At 36.4% G+C, this 18655-nt stretch overlaps 1 long non-coding RNA gene across 1 annotated transcript in view; it reads right to left on the bottom strand.

Moving 5' to 3' along the window:
* Positions 1-3144: 3144 nt before the first annotated feature.
* Positions 3145-18655, bottom strand: part of LOC118352368 (uncharacterized) — a 53240-nt gene continuing 37729 nt past the window's right edge. The window contains exons 2-3 of the long non-coding RNA XR_004809391.2: positions 13036-13144; positions 3145-3229 (exon numbers count right to left, since the gene is read on the bottom strand). This is a non-coding gene — a long non-coding RNA (uncharacterized LOC118352368). The remainder of the gene's footprint in view (positions 3230-13035; positions 13145-18655) is intronic.

The raw sequence follows: 18655 nt of genomic DNA, 5'->3' as shown, positions 1-18655 counted from the left end.
TTCATGCAGGGAGCCCGAGGTGGGACTCGATCCCAGGACCCCAGGGGTCATGCCCTGGGCTGAAGGTGGTGCTAAACCACTGAGCCACTCGGGCTGCCCCCTTTTGGGTTCTCTATGTACAGTATCATGTCATCTGCAAAGAGGGAGAGTTTGACTTCTTTGCCAGTTTGAGGGCCTTTTATTTCTTTTTGTTGTCTGATTGCTGAGCCTAGGACTTCCAGTACCTTGTTGAGTAGCAGTGGTGAGAGTGGACATCTCTGTCTTGTTCCTGATCTTACGGGAAAGGCGCCCAGTGTTTCCCCATCGAGAATGATATCTGCTGTGGGCTTTGTGTAGATGGCTTTTAAAATGCTGAGGAACGTTCCCTCTATCCCTACACTCTGAAGAGTTTTGATCAGGAAAGGATGCTGTATTTTGTCAAATGCTTTCTCTGCATCTATTGAGAGGATCATACAGTTCTTGCCTTTTCTTTTATTGAAGTGATCTATCATGTTGATTGTTTTACGAGTGTTGAGCCACCCTTGCGTCCCAGGGATAAATTGAATGCTGTTACAAAATGTAATGCTGCAAGAGACAACTGGTCATTGGAATCCAGAATATGGTGGCAGAGGACAATCTACTGTCAACCATGGTAAGGGTAAAATTAAGATGACGGAAAACAATTGTCCTCATAGTGACTAAATCACCTTATGTCTCTACAGAGTAAAGAAGCCAGCATTAGGTCAAAGATTAACTAATGAATAAATAGTAGCTTGAAATTTTGGCCATAATTAACCCAGCTGAGACAGAATTAACTGATAGAGTTCCATCAACTTAATCAGGGAGGTGAATATTTTATATAAAGAAAATTAGGGGTACCTGGGTGGTTCAGTGGTTGAGCATCTGCCATCTGCCGTTGGCTCAGGTCATGATCTTGGGGTCCCTGGATCGAGTCTTACATAGGACTCCCCAGAGGGAGCCTGCTTCTCTCTCTGCCTATGTCTCTGTCTCTCATGAATAAATAAATAAAATATTAAAAAATAATAAAAGAAAATTAAACTCTTTTTCTTTTTTTTTTTTTTTTACAAAACTCAAAGCCTTAATGGTATATTTTTCTAGTAGGTACATACCACTATTCTGTTTAAACTTTGGTGTGTCTTACTTATAAAATAGGAATGTAACATTCAAGTTCCTATATAAGATGGTTGAATTGTAGGAAACAAACAACTTGGCACTATAGAATCTTAGTATGTATTATGCACTTTGATTTATGGAATCAAAACATTTGGTAAAGTATCCACTGCCAGATCCAGTATTACAAAGAAGAAAAATCAAATTCAGAAGGTCAATTAGCTTATATAAGGTGTCACAGCTAGTAAATGGTAAAATAAAGATTTAGGTCTAATTCCTAAGTCCTTGTTTTTGCTGTTTTCATCTAATTTATATGTGTGAGTTTTTCATTTTCTTAAGAAATAATGAGCCCATATCATGTGCCAGTAATCGGACGAGATCGTAGGTTGGTAAATGGTTAGATTTTCCTGAGAGGATAAACCCCAATTAGCACTTGCCTGGGAGACCAGAGACACTATGTCAATAAAATATTTATCTCACAGTTTTTACTTGCATCTCACATGAGAAATTGCCAAAGTGTGCACAAGAATCTGAAATCACTATAATTATTCAAGGATTGAATGTGAATAGGGTGGAGCAGTGCATGAAGTTTACCCAACTTACATATGACCTATATGAGACTTGCATAGCCTAGAGTTAATACCTATTGTTCCCCACCCTAACTGTACCTAAGAGCAAGGGGGTGGGCAATGTGACTTCCATCCTCAGGAATAAAAAGAAACAACAGGAGATCTTTTTCTACTAGGAAAGGGAATTTGATGCAGTCTTTAGGGATAAAGACCATGATTCTTTGGAATATTTCTGAAATCCCTGTTACTTTGTCGTTTTCATTTAAGAGGCTATTTTTCTTTCTCTTGTAAAGGATTTTATTTATCTGACAAAGAGAGAGAGAGAGTGTGAGAGAGAGAGAGAGCGAGCGAGCAAGTCCGTGGGGGGGGTGGGGTGGCAGAAAGGGGCAGAGGGAGAGGAAGAAGCAGACTCCCCACTGAGCAGGGAGTCCATTGTGGGTTGCAATCCCAGGATCCTGGGATCATGACCTGAACTGAAGGCAGACACTTAACCGGTTGAGCCACCCAGGAGCCCCAGTGGCTATTTTTCTATAATTTCTATTGTGTGTATTTCTGTTGTGTTTTTATGTGAGTATTGCATTCAACTTCCCCACTCCCATCAGGTACACCTAGATACTAATATATTTGTTCTAGTAACAAAATCCTTTTTTTTTTCCCCTTTTGAAAATTGTACACTGACTGGAGTACATCTCCTCTGACTCCTCTAAAAGCAGGAATAGTCACATGACCTAGGCTTAATTGATTGGAGTAACATTCCCACCTACTTACAAAATTGGCACAAAGGCTCATGACTCAAGACCAGTAAGTTAGAGTCCTCTCTTAAAGTTTTGTTTTTAACAATTTATGATTTTTTTTATTCTTTTCTTTCTGCAGTCACTGCTAATCTGGAAGGATGGAAGCCAAAGTGTATACTGCCCACCATGTGGGACAGGGGTTTAGGCTTCAGGAGCCATTTGGCCTCTATCTTAACTACTCATCTCCTACAACTGTAGCAGGAAAACAGTAAAATGGACAAAATGTAAACAATTTGAAGTGACTGTGGTCCAATAAAGCTTTATTCGCCCAAAAGAGGTGGCCCTGGTTGACCTTTGTGGATCACTGATCTAGAATCCATATGACAAAGAGAAACTTCAAGGTTGCACCATTTCCATTTTCACCTGTAGTTGATGTCATCAGACACAAGCACAGAGAAATTCTGAGAGAGGTCTGATAATATCATTTGAGATCCTTATTAGTTACCTCTTGCCACATAACAAACGACTCCCAAACTTAGCTTGAAACAACATGTAGTTATTTCCTCTAGTTTCTATGTGTCAAGAACTCAGAAGTGCCTTAGCTGACGTTTCAGTTTTAGTGTCTCTCATGAGGCTCAACTGGGGCTGCAAGATCCGCTTTTAAACTCATCCACGTGAAAAATAAATAAATAAATAAATAAATAAATAAATAAATAAATACTCACTCACATGGTTTTTCAGTAGGCTTTAACTCTCCATGGGCTGTTGACTGGAGACCCCGCTTCTTCCCCGAGTGGAATTTGTATGACATGATACCTGATGTGGTGAAACAGAAACAGAGTACCTCGAGCAGAAGTCACACCTTTCGGATAACCTGATTTTAAAAGTGACATGCCATCACTTTTGTTGTTCACTGCTGGTCCCACAGACCAGCTCTGGTGCAATGTGGAAGAGAACTATGCAAGAGGATGAACTCCAAGAAGCAAATCAATGGGGGCCACCTTGGAACCTGGTTACCACACGATCCTTGATGGATCCCTGTTTGACTATGAATCCTTTCCTGCATTTTCAGGTTGAAGTAACAAATATCTTCTCTTTAAGCTTGTTTTGTCCCTGATAAGGATTAAGGTTTTGTCTCCCTTATTCTGTGAACCCTAAAAACATTCAAGCCAAGCATAGTGCTTTCAAGAGAAGAGAGTGATCAAGGAAGGAACTGATGTGGGGTGGAGCTAATGTGTGTGCGGTATTTTCTACAAGTAGTCGTGGATGGTGGAGGGCAGCAAGAAATAAGGTGTTGGCAGCTCAGAAAAATAAGAGTAAGCTAAATTCTAATAACAAAGAGGAGGAAGAAAAGTGTTTCATGTTGAGTGATCTCTGATCATAGATGAGACAATGGAAATATAATTAAATAAAGCCCCCATGTCAGGTAAGTTTATTTTCCCACACAGGCTTAAAAAGCTGAAAATAGTAGGGATCTGGGGAAGCATAGTTCAGACATATTGTACAAGATAATGAGACTTCACTGGGATCTAATAAAAACACTGAAACTACTCAAGAATATCTGATTATTGGAGAGTTCGGGTATGAAAAATGTATGTTTATTATTATAATGTAAAACACATTTGCTACATAATAGCTGCAGCAACACAGTGGTTCAGATTTTCTTAGGAAATGTGAATAAATCACACCAACCAGGCCCAGAATAAAATACAGTTATAAAATAGGAATATCATTAGGATTTGTCTTATGGCAATAAATCATTTTAATAAAACTGCTGTTAAAAATGCAGAATGAATGTCATAAGGCTTTTGGTTTTTTTCCCAATGAGTTGTTGAAATGAACCTCCTGAATGAACTAGATTTAAAAGAATTCTAAATGACCGAGATAACAGAATTCTGTTGAAATGGAGGTGAGGCATTTTAACTATATACACATGGGAAAAATGAAGAGCACTACTAATAAAAGTAATGCAAATACAAATACTCAGATATTTGCTCCTAGTTATATTAACCATTACAAATCAGAGGATATATTTATTAGCAGTCTAAGCAAATCTAAAATGCTTCCAAATTTTGCAAAATTCTTCTGCATGTATTGTTTACTCAGGTAAACAACACCCCAGACTAAAATGGAAGTGACAATTTTACCAAATAAGAATAATGAAATAACAGAGAAAAATGTGATATTGATTTTGCTAAACATAATACAATTTTGGTTGAGCAAAATGTAAATTTTATAATACCAGTAAAATATCCTCGGTGTAATGGTCCATCATTATAAACATTTTACATCCTATTTGCATAATAGAACTCCTCATGCTCATATCAGAGTAATTTTATGGTAGATGGGTGTTCTTCATTCAAACCACAGCTGAAGCTACATTATAGGAAGAAGGAATCTGCAACATAGGGGTGAACACACTTTTTTGTGGAAATATACACATTTTCAGTGCCACCTATTGGTAGAAAGAAGAGATTTATATACAATTATTTCTTTTACATATTTGTGGTAATAGATAATGTATGAATAGTGAACAAAGTGTACCTAAAAAGTATGAACTAATTTTGGAGGTGTTTGATTAATTAGTATTAGATTTGTTCATTGATTTTTATACATATGGGAAATCGCTGGCAATTTAAGTAGTTGCATGAATAAAGTCAAAAATTTGTGTATAAATCATTAAAAAATTATTTTAATTTTTATTTTTTTCACATCTTTACACTGAGTAGTCTGATATAAAATTTAGGTAAATTTGGTTGATTTGTTTAAGTTTGGAAGAAAATGTAACTATTGCTTGATTTCATGGCCATGCATTTTCAAATAAATGAAACACTGTACTTTGTGAAATCTATTTACAGAGAAATTAAAATTATTTAAGTTAAAAGTAACCTTTGCCTAAATATTTGGAGATCCATTGGAATTTCTTAGAATGTTTGATTATTTATTGATTGTTTATGATTTATATCTGAAAAATGTCATTTACCATAGTCTTAAAGAGAATCCAATTGCATCATTTGGTACAACATTTCAATTGCTACTTCACTTACATTTACTTTTTAAAGGGCACCCATATAATGCATAGAATCAAGTGTCAAATAAAATTCAATAATAAATTATTCATAATAACACTTGGTAGGTAAGACTGAGGCAACTTATTTTTCTATTTTTGATATTTTTTTTAATTTTTCAAGGATCAAACTCTAGTTTTATTTTTTTATTTATATATTTTTTAAAGATTTATTTATTTATTCACTATAGACATACAGAGAGAGAGAGGCAGAGACACAGGCAGAGGGAGAAGCAGGCTCCATGCAGGAAGACCGACATGGGACTCGATTCCGGGCCTCCAGGATCACGCCCTGGGCGGAAGGCAGGCGCTAAACTGCTGAGCCACCCAGGGATCCCAAACTCTAGTTTTAAAATTGAAATAAGGCAATATCATTAAAACTAACAAGTAAACCTGTATTGGTTAAATAAAAATATTTGCAATTATTAATTTATGAATTGCAAAAGTAACATAACGAATATGCCTTCCACATTAACCAAAACCATGAAGTAATTTTTTTCTTACTGCTTGAGTTTTAAACATCAATACAGAAATATGTTTTCAAAGTTTCCAATGATCCAGTCATATGTAATAATTGTTTCGTTACTTTAATTAATTGAAGGGAAAGTCCTAATTTATACCGTTCCTCTACCTTGATTAGAAATAATTTTGATAATGAAAGATGTGTTGTTTTTCTCCCATTCTCATTGGAGCCTTAGTGAGTCTCTGGGAATCCCCCAGCAAGAAGGGAAGAAGGAATTGAGGAAGGGTTGAAGCAGGTAGGAGAGCCCATCTCTGCTTCTGCTTTTACTTGTTCAATGGTGGTGCGTTTCACTACTGTCTTGACCAAGATCTCCCATGGGGTATGCAGATCCCAGTCACGTATTTTTGCAGAGTCCTTTCTATATAAACAATTTGGTTTGAAAAGATTTACAACATTGGGGTGCCTGGGTGGCTCAGTAGGTTGAGTGTTGGACCTCTTTTTTTTTTTTTTTTTTCAAGATTTTATTTATTTATTTTTCAGAGAGAAAGAATCAGCAGGGGGAGCAGCAGAGAGAGAAGGAGATGGCAGGCTCTCCACTGAGCAGGGAACTGGAGGGACTCTAGGATCATGACCTGAGCAAAAGGCAGACATTTAACTGACTGAGCCATCCAGGCGCCCCACATGTTGGACTCTTAATTTTGGCTCAGGTCATGATTTCAGAGTTGTGAAATCAAGCCCTGTTTTGGACTCTGCACCAGGAATGGAGCCTGCTTAGCATTCTCTCTCCCTCTCTCTCTCTCTCTCTCTCTCTCTCTCTTTCTCACTCTCTCTCCCCACTCTCTACTCTTTGTCTTTTTCCCTCTTAAAAAAAAATTTACAACATCATGGCCCATATTTATGATGATTTAGAATAACGGTTGGAAAAGAGGTACTTATGTATTTGTTTATTTTCCAGTTAGTATACATAAAAATTGTTCATAGCATCAAAGTACTTTCACCTCCTGTTCATGACTTGGAACCATTTTTTCATGGTTTTTACTTTCAAATGCAATATTTCTAACTAACTTTATATCTCCAGCCATGAGGAAAAAAAAAAAAAAAACACGGCAATGCTGTAATTGCTCTCAATGCTGTCAGAAGCCATTTGTATTGCAACAATTGGGTCTTCTCCTCTGTGCAGTTTCTCAATGCCTTTTATTTAATGCTGATTACATCCTTACTCATGACGCTGCATCATCCATCATCCATCATATGACTCATGATTATTGGCATCTAATCACTCTCTCAAATCCAAATCTTACCTAGATAATGTATGGAAATGTAAATGAGAATTCATTTCTGGTCATGTAAAATTTTCTATTGGGAATGTAATACTGTAAACATAGCACATTATTCAACTGTGTACTCTCTTGAACTTTATAGACTCTAATCACTACATTCCTAGGCCTTGAACTGTTGATGTTGACTGCCATCTTCGATTCCACATCACTAACAATAGGCATTCCCTTGTGTGTACCACCCTGCCCCGAAATGGTATTCAGAATGGTCACCCAATCCTTCCATGGGTTTGGTTTCAAATGTCAGTCAAATTTTTGGGAATGGCTGAACCCATATCCTTCGAGGGTTTTCAAAACCTTTGCATCAAACCTCCCTTCCTGGAATGGATTTAGGAAACCTTAGAGAAGATAGTTTTGGCCAATCCCAGTTAGGTTCACCCAGAAGGCCAATGCTCGGTACAAAGTAGCCCATAGAGAAGTTAGGATCACTACCTTGAAAGCAAGTGGGAAGGAGGTGGTGGGTGCATGGTAAACGATACCTATCATGAACCCTACTGCTTCTAGGTATTGAAGATGGAGATGACATTGTGGTTATCCAAAACATGGGAAAGTGTTAAAACTCAGGTCCACACATATGGCTGAAGGCCATGACAAGGCAGGGGACTTTTAGTAGCCAACAGACTGAGCATATCTCATGTCAAATTTAAGTGAGCATCAACCAAAACCAGTGCATCAGCACCATTCTGGTAGCTCATTTCCTGTGAGCCTGTTAAAGAAATATTTTACTACCCAGAATGAACACTCTCAAAATCTTAGCTACCTCACTTACGACATGTAAATTCATGATGAAGTTTTTTTTAAGAATTACATGAGATAATATGTGTAAGGTACGTAATAGTGAATGGCAGATGTTAACTAATTTAAAGTGAAACTTCCTTGAATTTCAAAATTATCTATCCATTAAGTAATAGAATATGGAATCAAACACATCTTTTTTTTTATTTCACGCAGCAGGGGCCGTGTTGGATCTGCAAATGCAATAGAGTTGAGGGAATTTGAGTATATACCAAATTTTACACTTGAATAATATTTAAAGAAGAGAGGAGACCCAACTCACTGACAGTGATGGTCACATGCAGGCCTTGGGAGTGAGGATGGGAATTGAGAAATTTCTATGGGAAGGCCATAAAACTAAATACAGTTTGTTTTTTTCCTCAATCTGTTTGTTGCTTTTCCACTTTTTAAATTTATTTTATTTATTATCTCTGCTTGTCCCTTTATTAAGTCATGGGGACCATGGGAAGAGGTAGGGAAGAGAACTATACTGGTCCTTTATTTTTTGACTTTGCCACCTTAAAACACTGATTTAAAACAACAAAAATCAAAGAAAATATCTAAATCATGCCTGCCAAACCATACACGTTTTAAAAGGGAATATCATGAAGTATTACTGATCGACATTTATATAGTAGTTAATATTTGTTTTTAGAATCATGCAGAAAAACAAAAAACATGCTTAGTCAAAAAGACTACCAGTATAAAAAGGGTATTTTTAGTTACTTTAAGAGTGTTGCTTCAATCCTTTGATGTAAAGAAGTAAATCACCTGTGCAGAAGAGGACCTAGAGTTCCAAGTCAACTTTTATAGAGAGAGAATATTCTAATGATTACAGACCAGGAAATCCTCTTAGATACCCCTTCCCGAATTTGCATTCTAAATCTAATCTTAAAATAACACAAATGAGAAAGCATAGAGCTGTGCATGGAGTAAAATGTGGATAAAATCCTTGTTTCATCCCACAGTGGAAAATTTCAGGTAATGAAGAGACATTTGTCCAAACCATCTGTTGGTTGTTCAGCCTGGCTTTACATATACAAAAGAGCTTTTCTTTTGCATGCATGCATGCACATGGAGAGCCACTCAGTTCAATATTTATTAAAGATGATTTACATTGTAATATGTGCTTTTAAATTTATTTTTAATTTTTTAAATTTAAACTCAATTTAGTTAACATCTAGTGTATTATTAGTTTCAAGGGTAGAGTTAGGTGATTCATCAGTTGAATATCAGATTCATTACATTACCTGTCCTCCTTAACGCCCATCACCCAGATACCCCATCCTTCCATGCACCTCCCCTCCAGCGTAATACATGTTGATAAAAGTTGTGTGTGGGCTATTCTACAAATGTCCTTTACTGCAAATAAGCATAAATCTCAATCTCTCCCTCTCTCTCTGTTTCTCTATCTGTCTTTCTCTCTCTTCTCATGCTCAGTGATATAGAATGCTGCAAATTCTCTTGAGTTCTGGGCTTCTGAGGGTTCATTTCTGAGGAGCAGAAGCTATCTAAATCTCACATAGTTGAATATCTTTTCAGATCAGATCATCCTGTGATGGAAATTACCCAGGTCAAAGCAGATAAGCACAGCAAAATAGATTCAGTTGTGCTTTGTGACATAAGGATACTGCCTGGTTTAAATAGATAAGTCACCTTACAGAGCTGGAGGGGAGATGATCAAAAGTGTGGAGATGGTGGGAACAGAAAAAATGTCTCATTTATGCCAGCAATTAATCAAAAGAATATGTCACTAATTTAGGTGATTTTCCGACTTTTTTCCCCATAGAGTTTGGGATACTCCTCTGTTTGGTATTATGATAAACTTACAAGTAGATACTGATGTTAAAAAAGCAGTTTAATATGTAAAGTGTATGAATATGCAAAGGAAATAAATCAAGTATTCAACCTCCATATGATTAAAGGAGGTGGAGACACGTTATAAAATTTTACTGAAAGACATTAAGGAGACTCAAAGTAAAGGTGTCAATTTCCCACAAACAGATCAATAGATTCAAAGTATTGTTTATAATATAAAAATAAAGGGAGAAACTGATATTCTTCAGCTCATCTACTGAAGAATAGATTAATAAATTGTGATATATTATAGAATGAAATGATACGGAGCTATGGCAATAAATGAACTTTTGTCACACATAAACATGGGTAAAGCTTAAAAAAAACATATAGAGTGCAAAAAGCAGATTAGAAAGGATATTGAGAATTAATTCATTTGTAAAAGCAAACCTAAACAGTTTACTAACAGATAGTATAGCCATTCTAGAATGTAGTTGGCAGTTCTTTTGTGAAATTAAGTATTTCTGTATCATAGGCCAAGAAATCGCGCAAGACTATATGTTTTGTAGTTCCGAAAAGGAGGAAAATTGAGTGGGTTCACTGCAATGGAGCTTGCCACAGTGGGGAGCTGGAGGCAAGAGAAATTAAAAAGAAAAGTAAGGAAATAACAAATATAAAATTTGGATTCTTCTTATCATTTTCTCAAAATTATGAAATCTTATATTATCTTTTGTACATATGAGGCATTACATATATGTGCACACACACATAAGTGGTTTGCTGCAAGAAGACACAGATCCATCTCATGAAAACTAAAAGAAAGGAGCACAGTGTATTTTATGGCCAACCGTGAAAGCTGGGCAGAGGTTTCCGTAGGATTATTGCTGAGGACGACTTTCAGAACTAGAGAGGGTGGACTAGGTTGGCATCCTTTCAAATGTTCATTATACGCATTAGGATCTGAAGGTTCCCCATACCTAATTCTGATTCCTCTTTCCCTTTGTATTTTTCAGAGGTTCTTGCACTCCTGGTATCTCTCAGGATCTGCTTCCATAAGACCCAACGGATGTGTCTCTGCATCACTTTTTATTACACTAAAGCTGGCATCATCCCTTTTGCAGATGTCTAACATTCCCTTCCAAGTAATCATACTCTCCTCACTTTCTGCCACTTCATTCTCCGCTGCTTCCCACAGGGCATTCAATGATACCATTTTTAAACACTTGGTTATTAGATCAAGCACAGCCTATAACCTTTCAGTTGTTTTCATTTTTTAAAAACCTCAAATCCTTAATATTTCCTATATGTCTGCATGAACCAGCCCATGCCTCTAATAGAAGACTTTAACCATTCTCTCCTCCACAGGACCTCACTCAATTGTGTTCATTTCATTCTTTGAAAATATGAGACTTCTAATCATTTCAGGAACATAACAGAGGCTAATTCTTCTCCTCTGAATGTTTTTTTCTCCTCATATTTTCTTTCTTTACTTAGAAAATTCAGATTTGCCCTTTAGACTCCATTTTAAATGTTTAGAAACAAAACAAAACCAGCAACAAAAATTCCCATTCTTCCCCTTACCTAATAATTTGTTAGATCCCTCTTTTACATGATTGTACAAGTTAGCAATTATTTAGCAATTATTATAAAAGTACTTAAATGATTAATTAATTTTCCAATCATTCACCTAATGTCCATCTCTTCAGTTAGAATGTAAAGTCCCTGAGGACAGGGACCTCTTTTTTTTTTTTTTAAATCAACTCATTAGTGCTTTGTAAATATGTGGTCAATTAGTTGTATTTGAATAAATAAATAAAAAGTAGTGGCTCCTAATTGCTGTTGATAAGCCAATATGTCTAACTTTCTCAATTTCCAATATTTTGCATGAAATAACTTTTGGAAAAAGGGAAATCTATGTATGTCAGGAAACAGTACACACAGACTGGATAATTTGAGTAGATTGTATTCAAGGACTGTTTATAAAGGTGTGGACCAGATTTTAGGAAACCAATTTGGAAAAATTCAGTACCACAGGACTAGGTCTAAGTGGAGATATTTCCAACCCCTATCAGAAGGGGACACAGGAAGGGAATGGTTTCCAAAGCCTAGAGAGAAAGAAATCAGAGAAATCTGCTCTATGAAAGTTGTAGACTTTGGTGGAGTGAAGCTAATGTAGCAGGCAAAAAGTCTGCAGTAAATATATCATACCTCACTTTCCTTCCACCTTCCACCCTCCTGCACATGCCACCATTGATCAAACCCAAGTGGAAGCCAGAAAGCAAGGGAGACTTCTTCATTCAGTGTATACTCCTACCATAACACTCATCTACCTCATGGCACTGTGTGGGAGGAGAAGGTGGAAAAGTGGATCAGGAAGGGCCAATGGAAGAAGTTCAGCATAAACACCACTTGTAATCAATGTCATTATCTGTCATTATTAATAGATTCACATGTATTAACTACTGAAGATAGTATTTATTCACCTTGATTACTGCAGGGATATAGAACTACTAGAATAGTGAACTACTGTTCACTATTAAAATTTAAATTCTTTTCAACTCTAGTTCAGTATATATTGCATTACAACCATCTGTGAACATACTGGAGTAACCATTAGCTATATTGAAAATGGCTGCTTTTCAAGTCAGCAAAGGGAAAGAAATCGGCAAAAACTCTCACGAAAATAGAGGTAAATAATTCTGATTTTATTGATTGCTCGAACCGTGTATCCAGAAGTAAAAATATGAGGATAAACTTGGAAGACTTGGGATTTGGCTTGAAAACAAGCACATTACTCTTTTAATTTTTAAAGGCTGTTATTACTTTTTCATATAAGGAAACATGGCGTGATTAACAAATGTCCAAAGGTAGAAGCAGTAATTTAAACAATTTTTGAGAATAGAAAAACTAACAATAGTTGTCCTTTGTTTTCATTTAAATATAAAGACAGCAATGTGTATTACACTATAGCTCTTTTCTCCATTTTTCCCTTGATTTTTGTTGAGATCCACCTCAAATTCCCACAATGAAAATTCGGGGCCAGTTCATGAGGAGCTCTCCATATTTGGGTTCCCATAAACTAGAGAATTTCAAATGTTCTTGACCAACATATTAAGAAATATTTTTATTTCGTATATATACACATATCCATCTACACACAGCACATTTTATAAACAATACTTACCTTCACTTTATAATGCTTTCTGAAACTTTCACTTGTGTGCTTCTTTATTCTTTTACAGACTCTTCAAGTACTCTGATTTGTAGATGGTTTGAACAACAGAGCTAAGGACCTAGGTTTGGAAAACCTTTGTTAATGCAAAGACTAATGACAGGAAGGAACACAAATATTATTTAAAGCATTTATTGAGACTCATTTGTTCTTAGCATACTACCCTCTATTTCCATCTACTTCATTATAAATGGCAAGATTTCATTCTTTTTAATGCTAAATGAAATCAGTCAGAGAAAGACAGGTACCATATGATTTCATTCCTATGCGGAATTTAAGAAGCAAAACAGATGACCATAGGAAAAGGGAAGGAAAAATAAAATAAAAACAGAGAGCGAGGCAAACCATAAGAGACTCTTAACTGTAGGGAACAAACTGAGGGTCGCTGGAGGTTAGATGTGGGGGGGGAGATATGGTAACTGGGTGATGGGCATGAAGGAGGACACCTGATGTAATGAGCACTGGGTGTTGTATGCAGCTGATGCATCACTAAATTCTACCCCTGAAACTAATAATACACTATATGTTAACTTAAAAAGAAAAATCATTTGTATTTACTTCTGATCCTTCTCTTGCCTTCCACCCCTAATACCTGTGTACAGATTTTTAGCATTATCCTCTTAAATACATAATAATTTAACCTATTTGTTTTTTTTTTCTGTCTTCGATCTAGACACTATAATCCATTTTCACTAGCAGCAAGTGAGATTTTGAGAAACCTAGCCATGCATTCTATATTCTAAAATTGATCTGAATAGGATCTTTTTCTGGTTTCAATTTCTGCTACTCTCCACATTATTTTTTTTTTCTTTCAGTCCCATCATCTATGTATAGTTGCTGGATGAAGCTATTAAAAAAAATCTTTATTGTAAACATTAGGATTCCATCGGGGAACAAGAACAACTGTGAAGTAACATGAAATGAAGCATTTATTATAAGGATTAGGATTCTCACAATGGTGAGGAGGGTTGGTGAAGTAAAGTTCTAGAAGGAGATGATTGGAGCATCAGAGAAAAGTCACTAACCAGAGACCAGGAAGGAAGACTAGTGAAGAATAGTGAAGAAGTCAGTGCAATGGATTGTTTCTGCACCTCATCGTGGGTCTGAAGTTACTTTGGTCAGTAGTTAGACTGTCAGGGAAAATATCTCTAAGTGAGACTGAATTCAAAAAAAAAAAAATCAAAGACAAACGAGAAGTGTTGAAAATAAACCGGTGTCCTCCAGGACAGATAAGAACTTGCCTCTAAGTCCAATAATTCAGGAACTCTTCATCCCAGAGTCCCACCTCTGTCTGGCCCAGGACTTGGAGAAGCTGAAGAAAGAGAGCAGGTGAAGGAGCTGTGGGTCTATGTACACCAGTGAGAGAAGACAGTGGATCTACAAGGATGAGCCAAGCCCTGGCAGCACATGGGGGTTTGCGTCCCTCTTCAGGTAATGGCCTCTGTTTCCCTTGTACCTTGCAAAGCTCATTTGAATCTCTTTGTGTCCAACCCTAATCATACAGGGAAGGTGGTTCTGCAATATTGTCATGGATTAAACCACCACGCTCAAAACAACAACAACAACAACAACAACAACAACGAAAAACCACCGCCCTCTAATTTTGCTCTCTTCTCTGCCTGGAGAATCCCATCACCTCAATCGTCACTTATTTGAGGTAGCACTTCCTTCCCTACAGAGAATCTCTTTGTAAACCCACAATTTCTTTTAAACGTCTATCCTCATAAATCTTGTAGCAAACTTTGCAAATGACTCTCAGATTTACTGTAGCTCATGTTTATAAATTATTGACTTACTAGCTCGGATTTCATTCCCATAAACCTAGTACACAAAATTGCTCAAAAAAAGATTTGTTGAGGTAATAAATGAATAGGGTTTATCACATCCTATCCTTTATGATGACTTATTTATCTGCTGCTCAACTATATTATAATTCCCTTGAGAGAAGGGTTGAGTGGTTTGTGTCTCTGTGATCTTTGTCTTCACCAAATGCCAGAGACATTTTATGTGTTTGATCAATTATGTTCAGCAGATGACTTTATAAACCTCGCTATCTTCCCTTCCAAGAGTGGAAGAAGCCTTTCCTGACAGATGTGTACATTTTCCACATGTTCACACTGCTAATTCGTCACATAGTCAGAGGGGACCTAATAAGCATTGGTTGACAGTGTTTCAGAGAGTTACATTAAAATCAATATGTGAATTATACCTGACAATTCCAAATGCCTTGCATGTTCACGGGTAGGTATTTCATGAAGGGCACAGGGAATTTTAATGCATTTGTGATTTGATTTGTCAGAAAGCCAAGTCATTGATCATCTTTATAATCCCCACAATGACTGACTCTAACTCATGCGTAGAGACAGTTACAGTTGCTGTCACAAAATATGATCAATCACTTAAGAATTAATTTCAGTTAAATGTTCACAGATAAATTAGATCACGTTTGCCATTTGGATATCTGTTTTGCCTCATCACTTTTATGGCTTCTCTTATCTTTTTGTGAGGCATGTAAGCTCTCTGCCTACAAATTCGACTGAGTAAAACAGACCATTTGAGACATACTAACATGTTCACTTCTTAGGGGAAAAAAAATCATTAAACTATTCACTAGTTGAATGCAATTTAGCACCAACCAAGTTTACTAGGCAACACATTTATTCAGTCTAGTTCACTGTGTTCTGATTTCTAACAACAGAAGCTACCTGATTTTCACAGTCAATAACAATTTACAGATAAAAATCAATCTGTTTTACTTGACTGGATTGCAAAACATCTTACAAGTACTTACGTTTTTAACTGGATTTTTTTTTTTTTTTTTTTTTACCCAAAGCAAACACACAAAATCTCAGTTTGATTTCTTTGTAAACTATTTTTAAAGCCATTCTTCCTTTTTACCTCTTTTTTTTTCCCAGTAATTGCTTACCCATTTTTCTCATGCTCCCTCCATTTTGAATTTTTCTGTTTATACTTCTTTTTAATCAAAAGTCTTATTTAGGACCTTTTAAAGAGAGGCTTATACAACTTCCATTCCTGACTATGACAGATTGTATTTTACAAGACCAATCTCCTTTTGAAAGTAGCAACTATAAATGATGCATGAAATATGAACACAAAAACAACAAAATTGTTGCTTGAAGCCATAAGAGAAAAACCTGGATAGTCAAGACTCGAGTGGTCAAATTCCAAATTCTCTTCTTCCAAAGAAGAGAAATGTCATAAAATTAGGTGGAAAAAGCATTTGCTGATTCTTTAGTGAGGCGGTGCCCAGAAGTTGAGCAGAAATCGATGGCTCAAAATATTTATCAACCTCCTAGGGACTAGGAGACAAAAATTGGAGTTCTGGTCTACCAATACAACTAGGCATTAGGAAGCCCATGTATCCTGCTCTTCTATTCTCTTTATACTTAGAGATTTGAAGAAGACCTCTCTATAAAAGGAGAGATCAAGTAGACAAGTATAAGGGAATATGGAGAATCAGAAGCTAAGGGGAGTTCTTGGCAATCTTGCCATGCTGAAGAGATAAAGTTGTGAGTTCAGAGCCCACCCAAGATAAAGGACTGTGGTAAATACCCCAGGCTGTCAATTGCAATCTCCAATATCCACTCTAGGAGTAAAAGCACATTAGAAATAGATTAAACCTCAATAATTTAAAACCCTACCTCAAATCATTTACTTTCAGATTGCTACAAAATAATCTGGCCATATGTGATTGATGTTCCAAAAGAAAATCCCCTGATAAAGATTATATCATCTAGAATTTCCATATAGCAATAATTCCTATATAGTGATCTAAAATTACCAAGGGATGCCTGGAAACAGGATCAAAAAGAAAATAGGAAAAGTAGACAATCAAAAAAACCCATTTTGATCCAGATGTGAGAATTTTCAGACATAAGCATTAAAATAATACCAATTTATATGTTCAAGAAAATAAAGACAACATTGGGAATTTCACCAGAGCATTAGAATCCATAAAAACTCAAATACTAGGGATCCCTGGGTGGCGCAGCGGTTTGGCGCCTGCCTTTGGCCCAGGGCGTGATCCTGGAGACCCAGGATCGAATCCCACATCAGGCTCCCGGTGCATGGAGCCTGCTTCTCCCTCTGCCTGTGTCTCTGCCTCTCTCTCTCTCTCTGTGACTATCATAAATAAATAAAAATTAAAAAAAAAAACAAACTCAAATACTAGAGCTAAAATATGCAATGGCTGACATGAATAAATTAACAGATGAGAGTAATTAAACAGAGCAGAAAACATTTTTGAACTTGAAAATAGGACTACAGATTATATCTAGACTGAAGCATGGACATTAAAAAAGAAGGAGAGGAAAAAAGAAAGAAAGAAAGAGTAGAATAGCCATATGCAACTTGATGAAAGATCTAATATACTTTGTTCTAAAATCTAAGAAGCAGCAGAAAACAAGAATAAAGCACAAGCAATATTTAAAAAGATATTGCTTTGGAATTTTTCAACACAAACATGAGACATTGAGTCACAGAGTCAATCTATTTTTTTTCTAAGATTTTATTTGTTTATTCATGAGAGACACAGAGAGAGTCAGAGACACAGGCAGAGGGAGAAGGGAGAAGCAGGCTCCCTGTGGGGAGCCCGATGTGGGACTTGATACTGGACCCCAGATCATGACCTGAGCTGAGGCAGACGCTCAACCACTGAGCCACCCAGGCATCCCTACAGAGTCAATCCAAATAGTGGCTCATTTGTGAACTCTTCCAGTTGCATGCCATGTACTCTGCAGTGCCCTCTGTTGATGTTGGAAATCTTCATTTATGCAATTCCTTTTTTATCTTCCAGGACATCCTTTCCAATCACATTTACTGCATCAAGGCACAGATATTATGCAGAGTTGTGAGTAAGAGAATCAACACAACACAAATGACCAACGATAATGTGGCTGCTTCTCACTGTGGACAAGAATTACTGCTTTGAGATAAAGCATGACATCTCTTTTATGTGGCTAATTGTATAATAACCCACTGTGGCACAGAGGGAAGAGGAAAATTCATTCCTAACCTATGATAGTAATTAGCTTTTATGCCTGAGAATAAGGATTTATAGCAGCTCTTAACAGCGATCTGCAGCCAGTGGGAAAGAATCATTAGAACATCTACTAGACTAGACATTTACCTGGGCCTATCGGAAACTTGATTCTGTGTGTATGTGAACAGTATTTCAGTATTTTCTTTTTTTTTGGGGGGGGGAGGGGTCTATCTCTTTGGTCTACATAAGTCTACCTATTTATTAAGAACATGAAAAAAAAAAAAGAACATGTGCACTTAATAATAAAGAGAAAAAAGTAGATGTCCCAGTGGGAGATTTTGAAGATTTCCTTTGTATACGAGTATCTTCAAAAGTATCTTGTATTTAAATATATCTTGGAATAATTTAGTATCTTTATGGAATGCTTTGTTTCATAATGATTATCCAATTATTGGATGTGTGATTTCTCTAACACTATTATTGTAAGTTATGTGAAAACTCCATCACACTTTTTTTCACTTTCCACCATTTCTTAGGAACCCAGTATACTCTTTTTCAAAAATACCTTTA

The sequence above is a fragment of the Canis lupus genome, chromosome 13 (assembly GCF_003254725.2).
Source record: "Canis lupus dingo isolate Sandy chromosome 13, ASM325472v2, whole genome shotgun sequence".
NCBI lineage: Eukaryota > Metazoa > Chordata > Mammalia > Carnivora > Canidae > Canis > Canis lupus.
Note: the sequence above shows the minus strand (reverse complement) of the source record. Positions and strands in the feature narration are given on the sequence as shown.